Genomic DNA, 26,499 nt, shown 5'->3' with positions numbered 1-26,499 from the left:
CAGGGATCCCCTCATCGGGACAGACAGACCAGTCTGTCTTCCGCAACGGGGAGCAGCAGGGACAAGGATGGGGGGTCCAGCTACTGCCACGCTCACACCCATTAAGCCGAGACCAACCTGTCACCCCCCCCCAGGACCTCTCCTTCATTTCCCCGAATAAAAGTGTCCTGCAGGATGACTGACCACCTGGGGACAGGGACAGCCGCAGAAGAAGCACCACCTTGCAAGTGCCACGCTGCCAGCTGGGACGAGGGAAGTGCTGCTTAATGCCAAGGGTCTCTCAGAGGGTTCCTTAACCTCCTCTCAGTGTCCCAGCAGCTCTCTCTGGTCTCAGCACTCAGAGCCACGTGGGGATGGGGACCACAGGCTCCTGAACCTCCTCTTGGTGTCCCAGCAGCTCCCACCGGTCTCAGCACTGCAGAGCCACGTGGGGATGGGGACCACAGGCTCCTGAACCTCCTCTCAGTGTCCCAAGAGCTCTCTCTGGTCTCAGCACTCAGACCCACGTGGGGATGGGGACCACAGGCTCCTGAACCTCGTCTCAATGTCCCAGCAGCTCTCTCTGGTCTCAGCACCCAGAGCCACGTGGGGATGGGGACCACAGGCTCCTGAACCTCCTCTCGGTGTCTCGGCAGCTCTCTCTGGTCTCAGCACTCAGAGCTACATGGGGATGGGGCAGAGCCACGTGGGGATGGGGACCACAGGCTGCTGAACCTCTTCTCAGTGTCCCAGCAGCAATCTCTGGTCTCAGCACTCAGAGCCATGTGGAGATGGGGACCACAGGCTCCTGAACCTCCTCTCGGTGTCCCAGCAGCAATCTCTGGTCTCAGCACTCAGAGCCACGTGGGGATGGGGACCACAGGATGTGGAGGATGTGGCCGAGGCTGGCTCTGCTTTGGGGGGACTGGGGTCAGCTCTACAGCCCACTAGGATGCAGTGGGGGACATGTGGCCAGGCAAGACCTCAGATGTCTGGACAGAGTTGTTTTCTCTCAGTGGGAGATGCTGCTAGACACACCAGGAATGTCCAGGATGCCCACGGTGCCATGGGACAGCCAGTCCAGCCACACAGCCACCACCCACAGACTCCTGCACTGACGGGACTGCCCACAGCTGGTGGTGGGCAGCAGCCACATCCCTGGCTCCCACAGCCCACCAGGCCACCAGGACAATGACTTTGGACAATAGCTGACCCCACCCAGCCCTTGGCGATGCCACAGGCCCCAGATGGTGACAACTAACAGCAGTGCCTTGCTGACCCAATCTGGCAGATGAGCTGCCCTTGTAGGGCCAAGGTGAGGAACTCCAGGGGGAGCAGGATTGGTTTTGGGGTGTCCACCCTGCAGATAATTCCGGCATTGCAGGGTTGCAGCCCAGTGTCACCTGAGACAGGGATGAACAGCACACGTGGGGTGACAGTCCTGAGACCCTGACCCTCTCCAGCCCAGCAGCTCCAGGGCTGCTTCACACCCTGCCCAAGCTGCAGAATCCGCTGCCCTTTGGACCTGGTGGGACTTCCAGCACCAGCAAACCCCAGTGAACCCCCAAGTCCCTATTTTGCAACATTTTGAGCTGGTACAAAGGAGCAAAGCCCCCACTGACTGGCACTGCCAGCTCCCTTGTCTGTCCACGCTCGTCCTTTGCCCCGCCAAGCGAGGATCCTGGCACTGCTCCCAGAACCTCTGGAGGATTTCCAAAGGTGACCATTCGACCTGCACAGTGAGAGCAGGCCCTGCTGAGGGGCTGGGGCTGCATCAGGCCACTGGCCACTCCCAGGGCTCACCCCACCACCACACACGTGCCTCCCAAGCCTTCTCGTTAGAAACAGAAAAATGCTGCCCAGGGAAGGGGGAAAGTATCATGTTTTCAAAATGCTGTTATTTTATAAGCTGAGGGGGAAGAAAACACATAAGGGAGGGATAGATGTGGCAAAGGCAAGTGAATTCCCATTTCTGAGTGAAAAAAGAAGGGGAGAGAAAGGGTAAAGACAAGACAATCTTTATGCCCAGCTTTGGGGCAGAAATGCTGAGCAGGTGCTAACACTGTTCCTATTTGAAAACCAAAGCTTTGGTTTCACCAGGTAACAAACCAAAATTCCTCAGGGCAGGAGAACTAGGGGAACCTCCTGGGATCCCCATTTTTAACTGATGCAGTTAGGCTGGCACAACCTGCCACGCAAAGGCAGCAGGGAGCTGCTCCAACCTGCCCGTAAGGCTCCTGGAGGATGTGCAGGATGGCTTTGGTGACTTCCCTGGATATCTGCTCAGCTGATGCTCAGCAGCCCCTGTGCCACAGCCAGTCTTTGCTTAAACCCTCAAACACACAGATATATTCCCACATATACAACTCCAAAATATATATATTCCCATACACATAGACCTCTCAAAACACACATATTCCCATATATGTAACCCACCAAATATATATATATATATTCCCACATGTACAGATAAACCCCCAAATACATATTTATTCCCATGTATATAAACCCCAAATACACACAACCCCTGCCTACATCATACATCCATAAAACACCCCCAAATAAATAACCATGGCCACCTCCAAGCACACAGCTGGAAAGCCCAGGGGAGATGGATGGGCAGAAGAAGCAGCTTTGGGGCTGGAGGGGCCAAGAGGGAGGCGCAGATTGCGGAGGGGAAGAGCCCTGACCGCAATCTCTCCTTCCCCTTTTTTCATGTTTCCTCTAGCAACGGGCTCGGGGCTGCAAACATTTGGATGCCAAACCCGAACTTCCCCACCTCGGGCTCCCAACCCAGCCCGCTGCTCCTCTGCCAGGTGCTCATGGACTCCCACCCCAAACTAGGGAGACCCCAGAGCTGTGCCTAGTCAGTCTTAGGGAGTCCCAACAACACCAAAAAGCAGACAAAATGAAAAAAAAAAAAAAAGAAAGAAAAAGAAAAAAGAAGAAAAAGTATTTTCTCCATTTTTCTCCATTTCCCCAGTCCATGAAGCTAAAGCATCTCAGCCATGGCCCAGCCTTCAGTCTGCAGCAGCCATTGGGAATATCCCCAAGGTTTAATTAGACCTGTTGAGCCTTTTCCAGTTCCAGTTTTCCTTTCCTCTGGCTTGACACCAAGAGGTGTGAAGGAACAAACTGGGAGAGATCTCACTCCAAGCAGGAGCATCAGGCAGGACAGGCTGGCAATTAAACACAGCGAGGAGCCCCAGCTCCCAACCATCCAGTGGTGCCAGAGTCCCAGCAGCACAGCACCACGGGCTGTGGAAAGGGGGACAGGAAGAGGAAATCCACCTCCAGTGGCACAGAGGTGCCCAGCAGGACAGTGCAGAGGTGAGCAGTGACCAAGAAGGATGGCACCAGCCAGCTGTGCCAGCGTGACCACCTCCACTGAGCTCCTCCAAACCCCACGGAGGGATGGCATGAAGGCAGCCCAGATCAAGGCGGGGTAGGAATTGTCAGGGCTCCCACCCCTGCTCCACCAAGAGGGTCCCAGCACGGCACCAAACACAGCCCTGGATGTGGCAGGGGAAGGTCAGAGCAGCACAGCTGTCACTGCAAGTGTTGCAACAGCGGCTGCTGGCCCTGCAAGGACCACGGGGACATGAGGGGGCGTCGGGGGGGGGTGGCACAAGTGCAACCGTTGGAGCCACCGAGTTTCACTCTGGCTGGCTGAGTTCCCCTTGGGCAGCAGAGATGCAGAACTGAAACCTGCAGCTGTGTGGCCGTGGGGGCGGCCGGAGGTGCAGCAGGGCTGGGGAGCGGCGCGGCTGCCGGGGCAGAGCCACGCACCACCACACAGTGACCAAAGGCTGCTGGGGACCAGGCCAGGCAGGAGAACAGAGGCAGGCAGGGCTTTCCTCTGGCTCACAGCGCCCATCTTGCTCCTGCCCTCTCTGCACAGCTGGGCCACTCAGCTCCCTGCAGCTGGCACATCTGGTGGGAGCAGAAATACCCTGGGTGTGCAGGTACGCACATCTGGGCAGGCTCCAGCTGCCATGTCCCTGCTCCAGGGCCTGTCCAGGGGCTGACACTGCTGCAGGACGGTGCAATCCCAGTCCACTGGGCAGCATGGAGTGATCCCAGCACCAGCAGCACCTCCTAATGCAGGGAAACTGAGGCACAGAGAGGGGATGTGAACCACAGAGCTGGATACACAAGCATCTCCCAAACCCCAATTTCCTCCCCCTGAGCAAGACACTCACCTCCTTGTCCCAGCCTGCTGACACAGCAGCACAAGGAAGACCCCAAAACTGACCCCAGAACCCCCAGGGACATCATGGGGGCTCCTAAAGAGCGCAGGGACACCAAGATGTGGGTACCCCATACCCCGAGCAGCCAGTGTTGCCCTCACCCCGGTGACAGTGACAATACTTCAGGCCACATTGCCACCTGCTGGCACCAGCCCTGGGGGCTGAGAGCGTTGGCACGTTCCTCGATGGGGACAGCAAGTGGCTCTGTGTTGGGTATCAGGTCTGGGTCCATGTCCAGGTTTGGGTACAACAGGCCACTGCCATATCCAGCTGGAGCAGCCCCTCCTCACTTTCCTGAACTTATCCAACTTCATGGCAACCTGGGACAGTGCATGTGCAACCCAAACCCATCCCAGAGGTGCTGAGAGGGGCTGTGGGTGCCCCCACCCTGCTCACACCCCCCTCACTCTCCCGAGCACCACTGAAAGTGCTGCTCCAGGAGTGCAGGAGACTTCACAGCAGCAGGGAAAGCTGCTCCAGATCTGCAGTTCCAGCTCCTGCTGGGATTTCCAAGGCAGAGGTAAAGCAGAGATGGCACCATCAACTGTTTTGCCACCCAGACTCCCTGCAAACCTTCCTGATGCCCCAACAATCTCTCCTGTGTGCTGCTGCCTCTCCCCAGAGGCCACAGGTCCCATTCCCACCTTTCTCTCAGGTCATACTCTCCCTCCTGTCCCACGGGGAGAACAGATCCTCTGCCACTGCTCTGCAGCCATCCACTCATCCAGCCATCCATGTCTCTCATCCCCACAAACCCCACCCAAGGCACGGGGGAGCGGAAATCCCACCTGCACACACCTGACACACACCAACAATTCATCCCTGACACTCTGTGGCCACTGACTAACAGAGCCCCTGTGGGTTACACAATCAGAGCTGGAGGAAAACCAACACAGAGGGTGGCTCCTCAACACGGACATGGAGAGCCACTGTCCCCAGAGGGCAGCAGGGCTGGGAGGCCCTGGGCACAAGGAGAGGGGGGGATGCTGGGAGGGACCCCACCCAATCTCATCCCAGCACACCTGTGCACACATGGTTGCAGGCAGGGCTCACAGGCCTGCAGCACTGAGGTGGATCCACGTGAGCAGCTCGTGGAAGGCACCAGGAGCTGCTGTGTGCATGCCCAGCACGGGCAAAGCACACGGAGCCCTGGCACGCAGGTGCCAGCTCCTCTCACCTCCCACTTTGGGAAGGATCCTGCACGGGGCAGATCTCCAAGGACCCCACGGGAGCTGCCCCAGGCAGACCCAGCACTTCTCCCTGCCAGAGCCTGGGAGCTTGGCTCTCTCTGGGTGTCTCCACCCTCGCTGGTGTGGAGGCCAGCTCAGCCCCAGCCCCAGCTGTGGCTCTGCCAGACAGGTCCAAACTCCAGGGCCACGGGCTGAGGTGTGGCCGAGCAGTGTGGGCCGAGCCAGGTGGGGGAGACAATCACCACCACTAAGAGCAGAGCCCAGGCCCCTCATGGCCTTGCTCTGCCGTCACCTGAGTCAGGAACCACCAACCATGGGGACCTTCTTCATTGCCACAGCCTGGGCAGGTGGCTCAGGGTACCAGCGGTCACTCAGCCTGGCCTCTCCCCATGGAAACCAAACAAACACGATCACCCATGTCCAAAGCTTCCAGCCCATCCACCTCCCTGCTCTGACAGGTGCTAGCAGCTCCTGACACCTCTCAGCTGCAACTGGCTGACATGCTGGGCTGGCAGAGGGCTTTCCCAGCCTGGGCTGCCAGATGAGCCCCCAGAATCCCTCCAACAGCACTGCAAAGGCAGAAGGAGGAGGTGGGCACATGTGAGCTTAGGAGGATCCGGCAAACCTCCACCTGCCCCTTGCTGCTGTCCCCCATCCTGACCCAGCCCTGCAGCCTTGCTGGAAGCTGAGCTTTCTGTAAGCTGTTTGTAAGGGTAGCTTGCAGACCACTAGAGAGCTCCTTGTGGGAAGGAGAGGGGCTGCTGCCAAACACCAGCACTGGGAGGCTCACGCTTCATTCTGGGCTGTGCTGCAGCCCCTCTGGTGCGTCCAGAGTGGAGCCAGCCATGGCCAGGGCTGCTGCCTCCAGCACCCTTTAACAGCCCCTCCTGCACCCTGCCAGCAGCAGCATCAGAGAAGCCCCTGCAAGCAGCTGGAAAATCACCTGGCACAGACAGGGTCTGAGCCAGAGCCAGAGCTGCTGGGCCCTGGGGAGCAGAAAGGGTGTTCACCCCCAGGCAGTGAGCAAGCCCTGACCCCTCACACACACTCATATGGCTGAGCACGGATCTTTGCAGGGCTGCATCCAGAAAAGCAGGTGTCACATCCTGGTGGAGCAAGGCTTTGCCACCCAGCTGCCTCTGAAAATCCAGCAGGGAAAAACCCTGAGCCAGAGACAAAATCATCCTCGGGGTTACCCAGATCTCCCAGCTCAAACCCCAGCTCCCTTCACATCCTTGGCAAATCTGTGTGGGGAAGCTGCTTACTCCCCAAACTTCAGATTCACTATTAAAAAAAAAAAACAAAAAACAAAAAAACAACACAAAAAACCCCAAAAAACAACAACAAAAAAAGATTAAAATATTTCAATATTTCTCGCCAGCGAGGTGCAGAGAAACACACATTCGGTGCCGTCGTCAGCAACTCCTACACCACCCCCCACGTACTCCACTGCAAGGGGGGAGCAGAAGGGGGTTCACAGGCACCTACACTGAAAAAATGAGATTTCTGCCTAATTTGGTTAATCAGGCAACTGAGCAGCATGGATCCATAGGAGAATGTCCTGTGCAACAAAACCTCCGTGGCCGGTGCAAGCATCACCTCCCTCTGACAGAACCATGACAGCGATCCTTGGAAAGTTCCAAATCCCAAATGCAAAAAAAAACAAAAAAAAAAACGTTTATCAAGTCTTGGAATCACCAGAAAAACTCATAATGCTGTCAAAGGGTACCAGGGACCTCAGCATCCTTGGTGCTTCTTCCCCTCAAACCCGAAGGGAAGGGAAGGGAAGGGAAGAGAAGAGAAGGGAAGCAGCTCACTGGCCCAGAAGCCAATTACAACAAATGGAAAGTGTTTTGCTTTTTAATCTCCTGATTTTTTTAGCTAATCTCTCCTTTGGAAAGGGACGATCGGCTCAGCAGCAGGATGCTGCCAGGGGGATACAGCATGTGTGGAGTCCCAGCTGGAATGGGAACTCAAGTCCTTGCTCTCCAATCCTGCCCTTTTGGGGTGGATTCATCCTATTTTTTTTCTCAAAACAACTGTACAGGGGCAGTGAAACAAGAGCAAAACTTTGGGAAACTTCTGACCAGGGGATTTTGCTGTGTTTCTGTCTCTCTTTTCTGAAGAGGGGAGTTTTCTCTTTTCAAAATACTCTTTTCACTTTGAGTTTTTCACCAGTTTGCACAGGAGGATTTGGAGGTGGGGAAACCCTCCCCAGCTGATGCAGACCCTTCTGCTTCTGTGGGCTTTGCCCTCCTTGGAAGAAAAGGCAAGTCCTACTCCTCACCTGCCCAGAGATCATGTAATCACAGAATTACAGAATCACTTCAGTTGGAAAAGACCTTTGAGGTCAAGAAGATGATCCTTTTCCTGCTGCAACGAAGTTCTGTTCTGGGGAAGTTCACAAAAATGAGAAGTTTTAGAACTGAAAAGGACCACACACACCCAAAAAATGTGTTCCTTTCCTTCTCCAGTCCTGGGCAAGACCTTCACAGGATCCAGCAGAAGGGGAAAACCAGACCCAGCTGTCCAGGAGAAGACAGGACCCTCCTCATCCACCACCACTGGACAGGAGACTGGAGCTGGGAACCAGCTGGAACCTCTTCACCCATCCAGACTCTCCCAAGCACGTGGAGAGCCAGAGGAGGGAGGAGGCCATTGGATGCCATCCCCAGAGCCCATAAATTACAGCAGGGAACAGAGTTGCATTTGCCCTATTTCTTATCTGCTTGGAAATTGCACTGCTTTCCCAGCTGCAAAGGCAGCTCTGTTCCCAAGAATTTCAGCAAAGCCATGACCTCTTTCCAGGATCGTACAGTATATGGTGGCGGGGAGCCAGGGCTAATTATAGGCACAGGAAAAGGGGAGAGAGGCATTTGGAAAAGCTCTACCTTCCCAGCCACAGGGAGTGGGGTAGCACAGCCACAGGCAAGCCCCTGACAGGAGCACCCCAAAGGGCTGCAAAACCCAGGCAAGGAGAGAGAATCCCAGGGATCCAGTCCTCCTGGACTTCACCATCCCCCTTTTCTGGAAAGGTGAGGAAAGATAGAAAGATGATGGAAAGATGAAAGCCAGCATAAATCTTATCTCACAATACTTCACAGTTCCAAGGTGCTCTGGTGGAGAGGGAAAGCCCCTCAGGGGGAGCAGGACAGGTACAGCACCACCCCAGCCCCAGCCAGAACCAGTCTGTCAGTCCCACAGCTGGAATCTGAGCAGCAGGGTTCCCTGCAGAGACCCCATCTCCAGAAGGTGAACAATGCCACAAGCCCCTCGCTGTGCCCTTGTGCCCCAGCACTGCCCAAAACACGACCTGCAGAGATGCTCCCCAGCCTGGAGGCAAATAAACCTGCATTAATTTACACCCCAGCCAAGGCTCTCGGGCTAAGCCACGTGCAGGCTCAGAGCCAAGTTCATTGTCACTCGCTGAGCAATGTCACAGGAGCCACCTCCCTCCCTCGACCCACTGCAGAAGTGGACAAGGACATGGTGACACATGTGCCCACGAGACCTTCCAGCAGGGAGGAGGCCGGGCAGCAAAGTACAAAACAGGCAGCAACTCTTTTAACCACCAGGCTCCTCTTCAGAGCCACATTTCTGCACGAAACAAAACCTGGGGAAGGTAAAAAAATCCCACCTAATGTTTTCTTTGAGGAAGGAAAAAGAAAAGGCAGGAACCTTCTCGCTCGCCGCAATGGTTTTCATTTTCCACCAAATTAACTCGAGCCTCGACTCTGGCTGCCGGCAGATCCCCTCCTGCCTGCTCACTGCCTGTGTGCTTGTGGGAATGTGTGGGTGTGTGGGTTTTGTTTTGCTTTCTGCACCGCTCTGCAGACCATCTCCTGCTCTGGGCCAGCGCAGCCTGCACGGCTCAGCCCAGCTCCATCACCCAGCAGGGCGGACATCCCACTTCTCCAGCTACACCCTCCTCCTCCAAGCACTTCCAGAAACACGGCCCGCAGGTATGGCAGCCCTCAGGGTGCTGCAGAGCTGTTGTCATTGCCAGTCACTCTGAGCAGGTCCCTGTGTGGAGGGGAGGGTGCCAAGGCTGGGTGCTGCGAAGTGCTGGCATGGCTGTGCCCGCTGGGACAGGGGACAGCAGCACCGAGCAGGGCACCAGCGCAGTCTGCCAGCGGGAGAGCAGCTCTCACCAAAGGAAGGAATCTGCCTGCCCATGCTGGGTCCAACTGATGCCCTTTTCCAACACTCCCATGGCAGCGAGAAGGGGGATCAGTGCACACCCTGCTCCTGGTGAGACCCTTGGGATCACCCCCTGCCAGCTTCCAGGATAACAACCCCAGCTAAAACCCTGCCCTTGGTGCCTGGCCCCGGCACTGCAGGTGTCCCCAGAAACAATCTAAAGACTGACCAAGCCTTGCTACAAACCAAAACCAGCCCTTCCTACGTGGCACTCCCCCTCCCCAGCTCCAACGCTCCTGATGGGCACATCAAGGAATGGATGGGAAGGCAAACAGAACCAGAAACAACTTCACCACAGAGCAGTGCCCGGCACCCCAAGCACCCACCACACCCCAGGAGCAGCACAGAGCACAGACACCCATCCCCACAGCGCTGAGCCCACCTGGCTGGTGCTGCTGGCACATCCTGGTGGAGGACATGGCCTCGGCAGGGCCAAGGCAGCCCCTTCCCACCCAGCTCGGCGGGCGCCGCCACGCAGGGCTCAGCCCTAACGGGATAACAAGCTCACAATGAGATCCTAATGAAGGATTAGCGAAATACAGTTTAAAGAGATTAAGGCTGGGTGCAGCACTGAAACTTTTTTATTTTTTTTTTTTTTTCTCCTGAGAGCCCAGCAGAGGTGAGACACAGATTACAGCCGACACGGATGGAGCTGGCATTCGCCGCCGGCTCCGGCGACTCGGGATGGTTTTCGCATCGCATTCGTGCAAAGAGGGGCCAGGGCTGTAAAAAGGATGGAGGAACACACAAAAAATGGCTCGTGGCGCCTGCAAGCCCTGCCCAAGGCGCTTCACAGCCAGCCAGAGGCTTCCTTCATCTCTCCCCTCCCACATCAGTCCCTTCCCATCTGCATCCCAGCTGCGCCTGATGCTCTCAGTCCCGTTCATAATGACTGTTGATGTTATCCGCCCAAGCCCGAGCCTTCCAAGGAGCCCCAGGGAAGCAGGTACTCAGCTCTCATTCAGGGAAAGTTATTAATAGTAATTTCTTGGCTCTACACAAACAGAGCAAGAAGTCAGCCCTGGCCTGGGAGAGCTTGGCGTGACTGCCAGCCCCACGTGCTCCGAAAGGTCAGGAGTCTGGTTCGCCCCCAAATCAAACGAGGATGTTTAAAATAGAAGGCAACACATCTGGGGTTGCTTTCTGGCTTGTTTTGACCACTCATATTTTTTTATTCAGCCACCAACACCACATATTTTCTCCTCCTGAGAAAGGGCAACGTGACTGTCGCCCCATCACGGGCACCCAGGAGTGGGAATTTGCTAAAGCAGCCCCAAGAGTGCTGATGCCCAGGGGGAAATGAGCAGTGCTGGAGGACAGGCTTGTCCCACGAGCAGGGGGGCAACTGCTCAAACCCACCCCTCATTTCAGCCAAGTCCTCAAAAGCCACGCGACAAGAGGGAGGTGGGGAGCTGAGAAACATCCCTGTTGAGAGACTACAAAACAAATCAAATGAAGATGTTTGGAGCAGGTCCAGATGTTTATTAGTGACGCACATGGAGGTATAAATAATTATCCGGTAGGAATTTTGTTCACAGGCAGCTCTCCCTTATCTAATCAGATCTCAGTGCGACATGGCCCCGGCCTCCCCCTGCTTAAAAAGTCTTGAGAAAACCAGATGCAAAATAAAAAAACCTCACTAGGGGCACCAATTTAATCCCATTAATCACTGGATACTGGGAGCAGAGCTGCCAGCACTCAGATCTCATCCAGGCACAGCTTAAGGGAGGATTTTTTTCCTCCACCAAGAGCACTGACAGAGGGTCAGATCCTGCACGAGGGTACAGAGAAGGGCCAGGAGCTGAACCCTCACACCCTGCCCCATGTCCAGCACCAGGCAGGGGTAAAGTGGCATCAGTGGGGACAGGAGCCACCGTGGCATTGGCTGGGCCCCTCCAACACCAGTGCAAGGAGCTGCACAAGCTCTCGCCTGTAAGAAACCAACAGCTTAAAATAAAATATAACTGGCCAACAAACCCCTCCCTTGTCCGGCTGCGTGGTACCGAGCGGCCTCTCCACGCCCGGACACTGCAATTACCTAAAAATAAATGGACCACAAACCTCAAGAGGCCAAATGGCTGAGGGGGATGAGGACAGCAGGGAACGTGCCCCAGCAGCACCGAGCTGGCTGGAGGGAGCAGCAGCCATGAGCGGCTCTCAGGCACCACCACGAAGCCCAAGCCAAAGGGTTCACATGCAACCAAAAAACAGGTAGAAAAAAGGCTTTAATTGCTCAAAAAGCACCACCTGAGCTGATTTTTCCTGGCCCTTAGCATCACCTAGCCCATGGGAGGTGCTGGCCCACTGAGCTGCACCACCACCCCCCCACATCAGCAGCCCCTCACCCTGCCAACCCCCCCAGCACTGGAAATGCCAGCATTTCCGATGGTTTTCCAAAAATTTAACCAACCCAACCCACCAGAGGAGAGGCTGCAGAGGGTTTTGCAGTGGCCAGAGAGGAGCAGTGTTGGAAACTTACTGCAGGAAATTGGCCGCTCGGCTCCAGCTCCTTGTCCCTACTGGTGGGAAAGTCTATAAATCTCTAATAAAGAAAAAAAAAATCCCCTCCCATTTTATTCCTTCTCTCTCCCCCCTTCCAAAGGATTGCGAAACTGAGAGGGCAGCCAGGGCTTGGATTCGCAGCATTTCTGAGTTCCTACAGAGTCTGGGCTCCCTGCCACCAGCAACAGCGGCTCTGGGGGTGTGGAAAAAGGGAGGAAAAAAAAAAAAAAGAAGAAGAGGAGTAAAAAAAATATATAAAAAAAAGTCCTGTTTATTTTGGGGGATGAGAAAGAAAGCTTCACTGCACAAAGCAGGGTGGAGGGGGAGCGAGGCTGTGGCACTCCTGCAGGCACCACACGTTGGGAATCAAAAGGGTTCGGTTAAAACACCTCAAATATTGGGTGGCAATCCTGAGCTTGCAGAGGATGCTCATTCCCAGAGTGTACATGGACAATAAGCAGCCTCATATAGAGGGAGGCAGCACCCCCCAGAGCAGCTGGACCCCCTCGAGGGCACCCATGGGTGCCAGTGGCAGCTCTGCCCTGCCCTGCCCTGCCCTGACGCGGCCCCGGGCGCTCTAAGGGGAATTACTGAAGACAGGCTGGAAGAAAAGCCTGCTCCAGCCGTGACCCAGATTCCCCTCCAGCCTGATCCCTCACTGAAGTCATAATCCTTGGAGGGCTTCTGGTCTTTTTTTTTTTTTAAATACATCCCTGAGCGTTGCCATGGTGACGAGGGGGATGCTATAATTTCAGCATTATAGACTTCAGCGCGAGAACAGGAGGGAGAAGGTGGTGGAAATATGGATGAGCTGCACTGGTATTGCATTTTTAGGGGAAAAAGAATTTGAAAAAAAAAAGAGAACCAAGGCAGAACCTTTGCTTGGGCAGCAGAGGCTGGAGGTGCAGTGCCATGTCACAGCTGAAAGGATGCAGGGGATCATGGAATGGTTTGGGTGGGAAAGGACCATAAAGATGTTCTCATTCCAACCCCTGCCATGGTCAGGGACACCTTCCACTAGACCAGGTCACTCCAAGCCTTGTCTAACCTGGCCTTTGGAACTTCCAGGGATGGATGGGGCAACCTAGGCAACCTCTGCCAGGGTCTTACCACCTTCAGAGGGAGGAAATTCATCCCCATATCCCACCTAACCCTGCCTTCTGTCAGTGTGAATCCATTCCCCCCTTGCCCTGTCCCTCCAGGCCCTTATCCAAAGCCATCTCCAGCTCTCTTGAAGCCCTTTAGGCACTGGAAAGGGCTCTAAGGTTTACCTGGAGCCTTCTCTTCCCTGGAAGAGTACCCACTTTGGGGCATTGCTGGCACAGCAGCTTCCCTGGGCATGGGCACTCCAGACCCCGCAGGGTTTTGGGAGATGCAAGCTGCCGCCCTGCCAGGAGGCAGCAACCCGTCCTAAACGCCCCAGGAAACCTTGTGGAACCCAAGGTGCCCCTGAGCAAGACCACCCTGTTTTGGGGCGGCCTCAGCCCAGCCCTCCACAGCTCAGCACGCAGCCAATGCCAAAACTTTGCAAAGAAGCAGCTCCAAAAGAGCTGCCCTCCCTTTTTACCTCTATTTCCTACCACCTTTCCTTTCCACCTGCAGGTCCCCAAGGTATCCCATTGCGAGCAGCCTGTGGGAGACCCTGTGCTCCTGTCCAGCTCTCTGTTGGAATAAAACCCACCACAGCCCATGTTTTTACAAGGCCATGAGATACCTCTGGGTGTTCCTAAGGTCACACCACCTTGGTTCAGCCCTAGAGAGCCCCTGGGCTGATGTCTGTGAGTTTCCAGGCCGCTAGGTGACCTGTGACCCCACAGGAGGGATGAACCCAATGGCTTCAGCCCCCCACAGACCCCAGGGAGCTCGAGCTCTCCTGTGGCACAGAAATAGCAAAACTGTACGAACAGAAGCCCAACCAGTTTTAGCCACGTTTCCACCCCGCTCGCAGCCCCACTGAACCGGCACCTGCTGTGACGAAAAATTTCCGAAAGACGCACAAATAAAAATAAAACCGTACACAAACACCTCTGCCCAAAGCCAGCCCAATGGCCCATGACCCCATCACAAGAGAGACGCGCTGCCAGGGACTCACGGGGTCCCAAAGGAAGCCACGCTGCCCCTGGGGATGCCAGGTCCACACCACGCACAAGTGGGGAGATGAGAAAAAGCTCTGGTGTGGTGCATGGCACTTGGCACTGCATCCTCTGGCCATGCAGCCTGCACCCTCAGCCTCTCTGAGGGGTGGGAGAGGGATCCTGACCATAAAACCCAGGTGGCCACTGTCAGGGACACTGAGATATCACTGTCTCAGTCCTGTACCGGAGCTCTGGTGCCTGGGCACAGCTCAGTGGGGATCCTTGAAGGGCAGCATGATGCTGGGGCAAAAGGGTGTCCTGAGCTCTAAAAGCCTAAATAAAACCACAGCACATTACTGCAAAAGTGGGAACTCCAGTGCAGGGTGGCAGCAGGTGTCAAGGACCCCCCAGCAGGACTCAAGGTGCTTGTCCCTTGCTGCAAAAAATCTTGTATAAGATGGAAAAAATACCGTGACTGTTTTGTTTCCGTGCCCGGAAGAGGAGCCAAACACCCAAACTACCACCTTCAGCATCTGACCTGTCAGGCCTTGGGCCATCAGGGCACTTTCAGCAGTGCCCGAGCTCCAAATTTAGCCTCAAAGGTATTTATCTCTGAGAAGCTAAAACCAAAGCTTCATTTGCATAACAAAAAGACCCCGATGCTCGGTGCAAGTGCTGCTGGCAGGGCAGAGGACATGCAAAGCAGCCTCTCTCTCCAAGCAAAGGCACTGAAGGTCACCCCAGCAGATGCTGAGCTCGCCGTGGCTGGTCCTCTCCACTGGAAAGGACAAGGCAAGAACATCTTCCCATAAGGGAAGCATCTTCCCAACCTTCCCACCTCCACCACGTCCAGTTGGAGCAGCTCTCTCCACCACAAAGGCAGGTGTGAAATCCTGCTCGCTAAAGCACACACTCACATCTGGCCCTAAAGCTGAAAGACCTGAGGGCAACTACCAGGACTTTTCCAAACTCTCTCAATCTGTGTTGAGAGCTGGGCTCACCATTTTCCACCCCTGGGTGCCAGTGGCTGGCACGAGGACAGGTGGTTTTTGTCCCCTCCGGAGCAGCGCCTGGGGGGAAGCAGGAGGCAGCCAGCCCTTGGCATTTCCCCAGCAGCTCCAACAACCCCTGGGGCCCCCGGGAGCCACCAGGAACTCACCCCACCGGGACCCCCACCCCTCCCATGGGAGCAGGCACAGCAGCTCCGTGCTCAGCTGTCAGACACCAGGGCAGCACCTGCTGTCACGCAGTGCCGGCGTGCCCGCAGCTCAAGCCAGCACCTGTCCCATTGTTTTGGGACAAAGTCCCTCCAGGAACTGGCGCCACCCGACCATCTCCTTATCTCACACCGACTGAATCTCCTCCTGCCCTGCCATCCTCACAGCTCACTCAAAGCTCATCTTGTGCCAAACCCCAGGGTGCCACACCGAACCCAATAAAGCATCGCTGCGCCCCAGGCCGCCCCAAGAGCCAGATGTTCACCTCTCCCCTCGCAAGGAAATGCCAGCTCTGGGGAGAGGATTGATGGAGGAGCAAGAAGCAGCCACCAGCTGCCGCGGGAAGAGGCCTTGGCTGCCTTCACCACCAGCATCTTGCTCCAACCATTTGTTCTGCTTCTATTTTCGAAAGCGCCGGGGCTCAGCGCTCGGCAGATCCCAGCCTCCCTCCCAGCCTCCCCACCGCCGAGCAAGGCGACAGATTTCTGCTAAGAGGCAGCGCAGGCTCCACTCCCCATCTTGGCAGAGCATCCATGCAGGACTGGGGATATTTTTGAGCGAGCGAGCCGAGAGGTGCGAGTTTTCCCGGCGGCTCGTTGCCGGCGCGTGGGAAGGACGGCCGTGGAGTCAGGGAAGGTTGAGGATGGATACGTGATTGATCCCTGCGCTTCAAAGCCTGGAGATGGGGCGTCAAATCCTCCTCAGTCATGCAAAGCCAGGCATCCAGCGGCACATGGAGCTCTCTGGGAAAGCATGGTGGAGATAAGGCCTGACTTTGGCTGCATCCCAAGCCCCCGAGCCCTTCCTGGAGCCCCCACACTGGTGCATGCTCTCAGAGGAGAGCTGGCATGCACACGCTGTCCATGTGATCCCAAGCTGGAATACTCCATGGAAAACTGCCCCACACCCAGGTAAGCCCTGCCTTCACCCAACCCTTCCCCATCCTGTTCCAGTTATTGAAATAAATTTGCTGCTACCACAGGGTTTTCCTAGGGGCAGAGACATGTCTCCAGGGAACATGTGGTTTACCCCCTGGGATAAACCCAAGGGTTGGAATGAGATGATTTTTAAGGTCCCTTCCCACCTAAACCATTCCATGAGTCTGTGATAACTGTGCCTAGAGGCACCTCCTCACCTCCATGACCTCCCCAGTGGTGCCAGCACCAGAGACACTTGGTGACACACAAACACTTTCCCCCATGGTTCTTCCAGCAAGTTCTGAACCAATCCAAGCACCGCATGTCAGGCTCCGTGTCCAACAGAGCCAAAGCCAGAGCTCCTGCAGGAATTCCCAGCAGGAGGAGGGTGCTTGTGGCAGAGCCAGGCTGCAGCAACACCAGGATTTTCACAAACTGTGCAGTCTTCAGCCACCCCAGCCTGCCACCCATCACCGAGCCGAGCAGCTCCAGGGTGCCCACCCAGAGGAGGTGTCACAGGTGCCACAGGACACTGCACCCCAGGGATGGACACCATTCCCAGCCCCTGGCATTCAGACAAAGTGGCTGCTCCTCCCAGGGCTGGCAGCTCGCTCAGATGCCAGCAAGAAGCCGGGGTGGGTACCAGCTCCACGGAGACTTCAGTCACGGTATTTAGACAAAGCATATCAGCTCAGCCCTCACCTGTAGTTACACAAACACACAGCCACTCTCTGCCTCTGTATACCCAAAATGGGTGAAAAACACTCATTTCTGGCTGTCCCAGAAGGTCCTTCCCCATGGATGCCACCATGGACCAAGAGCACCCATGCCTGGAGCCCAATCCCCGCCATTCCCTGCCCCAGCCCCTCAGTTTATCTCCTGCTCTCAGCACTCAGCACAGCAGCTGCAGGGCAGGACAGTCTTGGTGACTGCCCGTGCAAAATAAAAAAAGCCTGGTCAGTCAAAATAATTTGTCCACATTCTTTATTGTAATTTTTTTCTTCCCTGCCAGTGGAAACTCCTGCTCCGGCACCATGTCTCAAGGTTACTGCTAGGGGTGGGGGAGGATTTCAGGTTTTACAACTGAAAAATTCCAGACAGAAACCCAGAAATGTTGCCAGTCTTTTACTGAACAGAAGTTCTTTATCCAATTAATTTATTTAACTTCTTTTTTTTTACACTTGATGCAGCAGGTTTAAGCAAACCCCTGCCCCTTAGATTTTGTCTGCTTCGACAGAAAATTCTCACCGATGCCATGAACATTTCCAATTCTCAATTTCCTTTTTAAGGAAAACCAAACCAGATGAATCTGACCCCACATATTTTCCCCACCTGCACGACATGGGATGTGTTCCTGGGTATGGCGCCTAGCAATTTTTCCCTGAAGCCTTCCAAAAATCGGAAAGGAAAAAATTTAAGAGTAAAAAGAAAAATTTCATCTTCAAAATAAGAAGAGAAAAAAGATGCTTTCGAAAAGGATGGAGGAAAGTCACTTTGTTCCAAAAGGCACTTCCATTTAAAAAAGAAGATGAAAACTTCCAAGCAGGGCTATTTATAACCACTGCTTATATCCATCAATAAAACCTTGTACCTGAAGCTCCACCACAGCCTCCAGAGCAGGTACCCCCAGGCCCACAGCCCCAGCACCCCCAGGGCCATGAGCTGCAGGATCCATCGCACAGTAGATGCTGATAATTCCCCTAAGGCAGAAGGAGGAGAGAGGAGAAGGAGAAATCCCACTAGAAATCCTAAGAAGATCCCTTGGCAGCCCTGGGGTGGGCTTGGGTCAAGGACCTGCCCCCACAGGCAGGTGTCACTTCCCAAACCTCATTACTACTTTTTGGGGATGGAAAAAAGGTAAAGAAATAATTTGGGAGCCATGGATTTGTCCTGCCTCCTTCCAAAAAAAAAAAGGCTGATGCAACAGCAGTGCTGCAGTGGGAGGTCACCCCACAGCCCCCAGCTCCCAACCCGTGCCCCAAGCACGGGGGGGCTGCAGGCACCTCCTCCTGGAAGAGGTTTGGGGTTTGTGCCGGACGCTTGCAGCAAGCTGTTTGAAGCTCTGGAAAGAGAAACCATTCCTCCTCCTCCTCCTCTTCCTCCCTGCCCAGAAATAGGTCATTTAATTACCCCCTTTCCAACCCCAAGCACCACTGACTCAGGACAGGAGGTGGGAGCGCTTCCACCCAGCGCCAGCACAGCCCAAAGCCACCGTGCTCGGCTTTGACCTTGAGCCATTGTGCCAGCAGCGCTGGCCTGACAGGGCACAGCCAGCACAGATGGCAGGGGCTCAGCTCCCCACCTCTGCATTCCAGCTCCTGCTGGTCACTCACAGCAAGGAGGGTCAGGCCGTGGGTGCTGCTGACCCCCTCCACGCACAGCCAGGGGCAGGGCCATTGCTGCCTGCAGGAAAACCAAGGGCTGATGGCAATCTGGGAAATCCTACGTGTCCTGCTCAGCCCCAGCATGGCCCAGCCCGGCTGCCTCGGCATGGGACACCACGGCGGCTCCTGGGTGGTGGCTGGAGCCTGGCACATCCCAGCACAGGCACCATCCTGCCCTTCCAGCTCGTCCTCACTGCACACAGGACACCGGCACCGCTCGGGGCGGCAGCGCAGGAGCTGCACCACACGCCTGCTCTGCTGGGGACTGCTATCTGAAGTCCCACTGGGCAACATGGCAGTACCCAGCACTGGGAACAGGCCCCAGCAGCTGCTCCAGCATTCCAGCAGTCAACCACAACCAGGACATCTCACCACGAGCAGAGCCCTTCGGGTGACACAGATGGTGGCAGCAAGGACCCACCACCACTGCATGCACCTCATGTCATTGCCCCCTTTTCTACAAAGGGAGGTGCTCACCCAGAGCTAAGAAGCAGCCTGGGAATCATGGAGCAGCCACCGTGTCCCTCCAGCCTTGTCGTGACTCACACAAAAACAGGCCAAGTTTCTCCAAAAAACTGTTCCCATGCAGCTCAGAGACCCAAGTCCCCCATCTTCTGAGCCCCCATTTAAGAGAAAGCAGACCTAGATCCCACCTTCCCAAAATAAATCACTCCAAACTAGAGTATTTATCAAACCTTTGCTCTCCACATGGGCACTTTTTTAGGATTTTTTAAAAGATGGGGGCACTTGTCTGTTTTGCAAGCAGTGGGGAGCTACAGCAGGGAAGCACCAAGAGTGAGGGGAAAGGAAAAATTAAAGAAGAACCACAAGCAAAGCAAAGTGGAGTGCAAGATGCAAACCGACAGATCCGGGGAGGCAGAGCTGCTGGCAGGCAGACGGCGAGATCCATCTTGAAAGCAAAAGCAAACTGCTGCTCACACAGGCAGAGGGAAAAACCTAGAGGTCTACAGCACTGCCTGAGCTCTGATCAAACAAAGTGATTAACAAATCTCAGCTTTTTATTGAAAGCATCTCTAATTAGAGGAAAAAAGGAAATGAAGAAACAAAACCAAACCCCTGAGAGTCACATCGAGTGGTGAAGTCCCAGACAGTGCTGGGGGGAGGTGAGGGGGTGATGCACCCCACAGTGCTGCTGGCACAAGGAGAGGGCGAGCACAGCCAGGGGCACCCAGCGCTCACCCCGTGCCACACGTTGCCGTGCCTCCCCAGCCTTCCTCCTCCTCCCCTTCCTCCTCCTCACGCGCTCTCTGCTCACCGCGGCGGGCTCAGCAGCAGAGCCGAACCTTCCCGGGAGCGGGGCTGTCATCTACAATAGAGTCACCTCTGAACCCGGGACGGCTCAGCCGCCAGGAACTGCCAAAATAGCGATAAAAATAAGAAAGAGCCCCTGGCCTGAGGAGTTCACCCTCGGAACAGATGGGACGGCGGCGGGGTGAGGCAGGGGATATTTTTAGCTCTGCTTGCAGATGGGGAAGTCCGGCACAGCATCGACACGGCAGCCCCACCGCCGCCCGTGCAGCTCACCGTGGCTTGGGTCACCTCCGTGTGCACTCCCGGGTATTAACAGGATTTAATGGGATGCTGCCTGCTCACTTCCTGAGCCTTAGGCACCACCTTCCAGGCCAGCTCCCACCATCACAACTCCACATGGCATCTCACCACCACTGCCGGGGGCACCCAGTGGGGCAGAGGTGGTCCGGGGGAGCGGAGTCAATGTCAGCACCCAACCCACACCCCGCTGCCTCTTTCCCCTTCACTCCCAAACAGGCCACATCCCTGCAATCCATCACAGAGGAGAGATGCCACGCAGCACTCACGGCGGGTTCCTCCCAGCACGCTCCAGGCGATGCCAACCTGACCCTGGCAAGCACTCTGGCATGGAAAAAAAGAGGGAAAAGCAATTTCTGCCCCTCACCACAGACGCTTTTTTAGGTTCAAATGACTCGCCCAGGGCGTTAGACGCATAGCTCGTAGCTGAGCCCTCCACACCTAGCTGAAGCCCTCCTGGCTCTTTGGGGATGTGCCAAGCAGCATCTCCCCCCACCTGACATCCATCCTTCCCTGGTGAGCCAGGCCCTGCACCAGCAGTGACACCTCCCTGCCGGGCAGCTCCCGGCACACGCCGGCACGCGGCAGCTGGGTCCCGCTCCCGTACTTTTCGTCCGACACTTTCGGCTTTGTTCTCCCTCTCACAAAGCCGCCGTGAGGCTGCCCTGGCAGCATGAAGGGACCTTGAAGTGGATGCAGTTTATGACCATATTTAGGCTCCTTTATGTTGCCAGAGTCACAGTAAAGGGCTGCAGCATTAAATGAGACTCAGACCCCACTTGTTTCACTTGGCAGCCCGGGAAAAATCCACCCCGGGTGACTCCAGCACCGTCCATGCCTCCACCCTGCCCGCTCGGGGACAGCACAAAATAGCAACAGCCCTTTTCCAGCACTTCCCAAGAGGAGCCAGGAGACCCATACCAGTGAGGAGGGGGGAATTAAACACATTAACCACCTCCCCCGTTCCAAGAACACCACCAAAGCGTGGGGAAGCAAAGGGACGTGCCCAAGGTCACCTATTGCCAAAGCCAGCACTTCCCAAAGTCCCAAGAGGGACCCCCCAGCAGAACTGAGCACACACAGGGATGTGACCACTCAGCATGAGGAGCCCCCGAGCCAGTTTGTGCTGGGGGAGAGCCTGGGCAGGAGTGGAAAGCCCCGAGCCACCTGACACGGGAGCTAATGTCCCTTCAATATGAGCATGTTAAATCCCTGCTGTGGCAGAGGCACTGGCGAAACCCGAGCAGTGGCCCCCACCGCTGCTCCTGCTGCTGCTGCTGCGGGGACATCGGCCACCTGCTCAGAGCCGGCACAAGTGCAGATGCCTCAGCTCGGCAGAGCCGCGACAACTGCAGGGGCTGAAGGGCAAGGTGGGAGTGGAAAGGAGGATCCATGAGGCCCATGCACAGGTCTGTGACCTTCAGGAGCCCATTCCAGTGATCCTGAGGGCAGGGCGAGCAGCTTGCTTTGGAGCTCCAAAGAGACAGGGGCAGCTCAGCGCTCCCATGCCAGGGCCACCTGCATGGAATCAGCTCAGGGAAGGAAAGAACATAATGAGAATAACGCTCACCTACACCCAAAACCTGCGTCCCTGGCCTGAAGAGCGTCCCTGTCACACTGAGGCTGGCACAGCCCCTTCCCCATCCGCAGCAGGACTTCAGGCTGGCTGTCCTGGGACAGTGGTTTTGAAAACACCCACCTTGGCAAAGCAATGCCAGCCCAAAAACCCATACACAGCCACGCACTGCGGGAGAAGGGGCTTTGGAGGGACAGGATCAGGCCTTCCCGGCGTGGGGGCAGGCAGAGGCGCTGAGCTGAAGTGCCAGGGGAATTTGCAGCAGCACAGGTGTCACTGTCCCTGCCCAGACCCCTGCACACAGCAAGGGGGAGTCACTAGCCAAAACCGCGTGGCAGCTCCGACACTTGTGGAGGATTAGGAGGAGGGGACAGCCCAGCTGGTGGCCGTGCAGAGCTGGGGGTACCATGGGGCTCCACGGGCACAGCGGTAAGAGCTGCGTGTGTGGCACAACTGACCGTGCTTCTCTTGTGCGTGAGGAGAGAAAAGGCAAATAAATAAAAGAATAAAAACCAACGACAAAGCCGAAGGGGTTTGGGAGCTGCAGGGAAGGGATAAGCTGCGGTCGAACGGGCGTCACAGATGCCGAACAGCCGCAGATGCCGGACGCCCTGTCAGCGCATCCCCGCTCAGCATCGCCGGTCCCCGCGGCCAAGGAAGCGCTCGGCACCGCGGGGAGGCCGCGGCAGCAGTGACGCGGTTCGGCCCCACACGACACCCTGCTCCGGCCGCCGTGGGATGGAGCCGAGGCGCTGAGCCCCCCCGGACAAACAATCCCAGCTGTCGGCTCCGGAGCCGGCGCACGGCCAAGGCATGGACGCTCCAGGACTCGATTTACCGCCGGCTCTCCCGAAATCTGCTCTTGCCAATCAAACCGCAGCCCCCACGGGCACCCGGAGCCGAGCGGCGGGTCCCCCCACAGTCCCCATGTCATCACCCTACGTCCTGCCAGGGAGGGCACCCCCCAACCCCCGAAATCCGCCGGGCCCTGCTTCTCCCTGCGTCCCGCCAGGCCGCAGCGGGTCCCGCTCGGGGCGGACGCGGTGTCGCGGGTGGGCTCGTGCTCTGTCACCACGGGGGTCTCACGGGGACACTGCCCAGCGCCCCGCAGCGGGGTGGGCACCCCCAGCGCTGCCCCCACCCCACCGGCGGCACCCAGCGGGACCATCCCCGTGTGCCGCACCCGGCCCCCGCATCCCCCCGTGTCCCGCATCCCCTCCGTGTCCCGCACCCCCGCGTGTCCCGCGTCCCTCCGCGTCCCGCGCCGCCCTCACCTGTCCCCGCAGCGCCCAGGCCGAGCCGCCACCTCTTCCCCTTCCTCCCGCTCCCTCCTTCACCTCTGCACCATTTTGGTGACGGTTTGTTTTGAAGCCGAGGGGGGAGGAGGGAGGAGGGGGGCGCGGGGGAAGGATGTGCCGCTGCCGCCGCCGCCGCCGCCGCCGCTGCTCCCGCCCCCGCCCATCCCCGCGCCTCGGGGCGGCTCCGTGCGGCGCGGGGGTCGGGGGGGGTCCCTGCGCTCCGCTCCCCCCACCCCAAACACCGCCGGGCGGAGCGGGGCTCCGCGCCCCCCCAAGGCCGCCCGGGGAAGGGGGGGGGGGGGGGGGGGGGGTGGCCGTTCTCGGAAGTAAGCGCCAGAAATCGCGAAACGTGAAAAGAAATCAAAAATAATTAAAAATAACAATTAGAAGGAGGAGGGGAAAAAAAGCCGACGGCGAAGAAGCGCGAGAGCGGGAGGGACCCACCTGAGCGGGGCGCGGACCGGCCGCTGCCGGGGCTGCGGCGGAGCCGGCGGGGAGCGACCATGGCCGGGCCCGGCCCAGCGTCAGGGGCGGCGGCGGCGGCGCGGGCGGCCAATGGCCGCGGCGGGGGGGAGCGAGCGGGGCCGGGGGGGACGGGGTGGGACCGGGGCCAAGGGGGGCTGAGCCGGGGGGGAACCGAGGCCTAGCGGGGCCGCGCCGGGGCCGAGGCAGGCCCGACGGTGCGCTGAGCCGGGCACGGCGAACCGCAGCCGGCGGCGGGGTGTGCTGGGCCCGGAGCGCCCCTCGCCCGCCCTCAGGGGCTGGCCTGGCCCCACTCGTGTTCCCCGGGCTGGGCAGCGGCTGCCCCGGGGTGATGGGGGCACGGTGGGTTCTGCCCCAGCTCCCATGGGGGATCGGGCTCAGGACAGCGGGTCAGTGCGGTCCAGGTGTCCCTACAGCTACACAGGTGCCATCAGCTGCCCGTGAAGGTGCCAGCTGTGCTGCAGCAGGCTGGATACAGCACTCAGAGGCAGTGGAAGGTCCCGGTTGTGTGTCCGGCACCGGCACGGAGCCCTCTGGGTACGATGCTGTCCGGTGTGCCCGGACACAGCCCAGGGCTGCTCCTGCCTCTGGTATCCTCACTGCCCTGGGCTCCTCGCAGCCCTCGCCCGGCCCTTCCCGCAGCGCCAGACCCTCAGCCGAGCACATGGCACCGGCACTGGGCTCCCCGTCCTCCTCGGCAGCCCAGACCCTGCTCCAAGCCGGGGCTCTACATCCCCAGCTCCTAAAGTAGCTGCAAGCTGGATAAACTGCTCTGTGCTACCCGCAAGAAACCCAACAGGTCAAACAGAGACTCCTCAGCAGCCCAGACCCTGCTCCAAGCCGGGGCTCTACATCCCCCTCTCCTAAAGTAGCTGCAAGCCGGATAAACTGCTCTGTGCTACCTGCAAGAAACCCAACAGGTCAAACAGAGACTCCCCCCTCTGTGCCAGGACAGTTTGGGGCTGTGAATTTGGACAGGAATCTGGTTTTTAGGGGGTTGGGTAACTAGTTCTGTTCCTGTCTTGTCACCATGCCCAGTGCTGCTTATTCACAGCCTCAGAGCAGTGTTGGTGGTGGGCACAAGCATCCTTGGGCTGGGGGGATGCAGACCACCCACCTACACCCCAGGTCTGCACTGGTGGGAGCTGGTGATCCCACTGGCTGAGCTCTCCCACCGCTGGGAATGCTGGAGGAATGCCATATGGCAGGGCTGGGGGTCGGCGTGGGGCACAGGCTGTCCTTTCCCAGGCATGGTGGGCCTGGGCAGGCTCCCACGTGCCACACAAAGCAGTAAAAATAAAAATCAGACTGGTGTGGGACTGCTTCTGGCAGAAAATGACTGGTGTCAGAGGTCAGAGCCTCCACAGTAAATGTTTCATGGGTTCCCTGACTGGCAGAATGCAGCCCACCTTCCATACCGGTGACACGGAGCCAGCACGAGTCTGGTGCAGCTCCAGTGCTCCGTAAAAACACAGAGCGATGGCTCTGTCACGAACAAAGCCACTGTCCCAGCTCAAGGGGGGCCAGACAGCAGTGACAGGGATGTCCCAGCCCTGCTGGGTCACATTCAGCTGGAGCACTGAGAATATGAGTGCTCCCAGTGTCACTGGGGAGCTGCCAGGCAGGGGGACAGAGTCATTGTGTTTTCACCCAGATGATGCCCATAGCCAGTAATGCAGCTGGCCTCCAAAACACAGGGCACTGCACAAGCCCAAAACGCCCAATTTCCTCCCCAAAGGCCTGGGGTGACCTGGGATGAGGCTGGGATGTGTTTCCACCACAGCTGTTGGTCAGGGCCGGCTCTGCCCTGAGCCCCATCCCACGCCGGGAGGGCAGGGAGAAGTTCCGCGATGCCGGTGACTCAGCTGAGGGGGGTGTTTTGCAACACGCTGGGTGTGGGAGGCTCCTGGTGTGTGGAAAGTAGGTGGCAAATTATCCAAATGATCCCAGGTGTGTGGTGAGCTCAGGGCCTGGTGGGCATGGAGCAGCCCTGGGGGTGATGGACCCGCACCCCGAGCTGGGGCCGGGGGTCCCACTGCAGGGCTTCCAGATGGTGACTCTGGGATCAGCTTCCCCTGGGTCTGGTGTCTTCCTCACACTCATCAGGGACAAGGACAGCAAAGGCACAAGGGTGAGAGGCCACCCTGGTCTCAAGAGAGAGGCCGGATCTGACCGAGCATCACTGGTGGCATGGCCACCCCCTGACTCAGTGACACAGTTTCCTGCTGGCTCCTTCCCCCATCCCGATATGTATTTCTAGTGGACTTTTCAATGTGTTTGGCTTTTTGGGGCTGTTTGTTGTCAGTTAGTTATTTTATTATATTTATTGTTAGAAATAAGGCTATTTTTAGGACTGTTGGTTTAGATAGAGATGCGATTAGTCATCTCACCAAGAGCTGTTTGCAGTCTCTCCTCAAGGATTCTCTGGGGTTTGTTTTCCAATCAACTGAGATCATGTATCCAAAGATATAAAAAATAAAAATAGTCAGAATAACATGCAGCAGCCACACTCTGGTGCCTCTCCATGAGTTACAGGATGAAAACGAGGGAAGGATCCAACCCAGGATATTTATGAGACAAAGACGAGAACATTACTATGAACCTCAAAGTATTTTGGAAAGTCAGTTGAGCTGCTGCTTTTTTTTTTTTTTTTTTTTTTTTTTTGTCTCTTGGGAACCAAATGCTGAGTAACTCCCTTCCCACACCAGGCTGCTGCTTTATACAGCTGGTGTGCAGCCTCTTGACAGTGGAAACTGCTTTCCCTTGCCCTATGCCAGCAGGAAGGGGGCAGGACTCCTGGGTCCTCCAAGATATGCAGCCACCTACACCCTCAGGCTATTAAAACAAAAACAAAAAACA

At 57.0% G+C, this 26,499-nt stretch overlaps 1 protein-coding gene across 7 annotated transcripts in view; it reads right to left on the bottom strand.

The window, feature by feature from the left end:
- MEF2D (myocyte enhancer factor 2D) overlaps positions 1 to 23,679 on the bottom strand; it is a 75,517-nt gene extending 51,838 nt beyond the window's left edge. For 6 of the 7 annotated variants that reach the window (XM_084223145.1, XM_084223150.1, XM_084223151.1 and 3 more), the window contains exon 1: positions 23,602 to 23,679. The gene's annotated coding sequence lies outside the window, so the exon portion shown is untranslated. Of the gene's footprint in view, positions 1 to 23,133; positions 23,220 to 23,601 lie in introns of those variants that run through there. The other variant, XM_084223147.1, reaches the window with a different exon arrangement.
- Positions 23,680 to 26,499: the final 2,820 nt, after the last annotated feature.

Source organism: Fringilla coelebs (genome assembly GCF_963513975.1).
Source record: "Fringilla coelebs genome assembly, chromosome: 29".
NCBI lineage: Eukaryota > Metazoa > Chordata > Aves > Passeriformes > Fringillidae > Fringilla > Fringilla coelebs.
The sequence above is the reverse complement of the archived record's forward strand: the minus strand, read 5'-3'. Positions and strand labels throughout refer to the sequence as shown.